Genomic DNA, 1672 nt, shown 5'->3' on the forward strand with positions numbered 1-1672 from the left:
TTTTGAAGCTCTGCATGTAAATCCCCCTATTGTCCCCAATATTGTGTCAAATCCCTTTTAACTTATGGAACCTGGCCTCGGTACTTGACAGTGATGAATTCTCACTCACTGAAATTCACTAAGAGGCATCAGAGCAGATTATGCTGATATTTTTCTAGTTTGTGATTACAGTAAGTTAATTCAGTGGTTTCACAAGCCTGGGAACAAAACAAAACAGCAACCACTGCCTCTGAGTTTCCGTGAAGCTGGTGCATTTATCAGCTTGGTTCAGGGGGGATTTGTGACAAATTATGACAGAAAGAGATTTTTTGTTTTTCTTTTTGGTTGCTTGGTTGGTTTTTACAAGAAAAGACATTCTATCAGCTACTATCAAAATGAGCAATGCAAGATAAGCGTTTAAGAAAGCAAACCAGTGTCAGAGGCAGACTATTTTTCCAAGGTTGGTCTGGCTGAGACTATTACATTGATGTGATTATCTCCTTATCTTCTTTTTTTTTTTTTTTACTTCTTGGCTGGTAAATCTCACTTAGGCTAAATATTCAATGTTTTGGTCCCTCTCCCATTTGATTTACATATGCAGGTTTCCATGCAGAAGTCTCTGTGTGGAAACCTGCTGACAAAGCGCTCAAAACAGTTTAAATGGCTGCTTTGTTTAATCAGAATCAGAATCAGAATCAGAAAGGGGTTTATTGCCAAATGTTGAGCAGGTTTACAACATTAGGAAATTGCTGCGGTGCTTCAGTGCAAACATAGTGTCATAAATAGCACTTAAATAGACATGAAAAAATAAAAGTAGGGATAAGAATTAAAAGTGCTACGTAGAAAGATATGTGCATGAGCTATACATGAGATATATACATGAGAATAAGAATTAAGAGTGCTACGTAGAAAGATATATACATGAGTGCAGGTGGTGATCAGTGCCAAACATGGAATGATGCAGTGACACAGCGTAGGGTCATGTGTTAGTGGTGGGAACAGTCATATGGTTATTGTTTATGTGTCCAACAGCAGAGGGGAAGAAACTGTTCTTATGGCAAGAGGTTCTGGTGCGAATGGACCGGAGCCTCCTGCCTGAGGGGAGCAGGTCAAACAGACTGTGTCCAGGGTGAGAAGGGTCAGCTGAGATCCGAGCTGCACGCCGCAATGTCCTGGAGGTGTACAGGTCCTGCAGAGATGGGAGTCTGCAGCCAATCACCTTCTCAGCAGAGCGCACAACACGCTGCAGTCTCTGTTTGTCCCTGATAGTGGCTCCAGCGTACCACACGGTGATGGAGGAGGTGAGGATGGACTCGATGATTGCAGTGTAGAACTGCATCATCGTCCGTGTTGGCAGGTTGAATTTCTTCAGCTGCCTCAGGAAGTACATCCTCTGCTGGGCTTTCTTGATGACGGAGGTGATGGTGGGCTCCCACTTCAGGTCCTGGGTGATGGTGGTACCCAGGAAGCGGAATGAGTCCACAGAGGTGATGGGGGTGTCAGTCAGGATGATGGGGGGGAGTGGGGCTGTGTGCTTCCTGAAGTCCACAATAATCTCCACTGTCTTCTGGGCATTCAGCACCAGGTTGTTGTGGCTGCACCAGGACACCAGATGTGTTTGGGTGTGTAAAACTATCCCTTTAAAAAAATAACACTGTACTGGTAGTATCTGTAGTACCTTGCATATACTCTT

This window comes from Rhamphochromis sp. 'chilingali' (genome assembly GCF_963969265.1).
Source record: "Rhamphochromis sp. 'chilingali' genome assembly, chromosome: 2".
NCBI lineage: Eukaryota > Metazoa > Chordata > Actinopteri > Cichliformes > Cichlidae > Rhamphochromis > Rhamphochromis sp. 'chilingali'.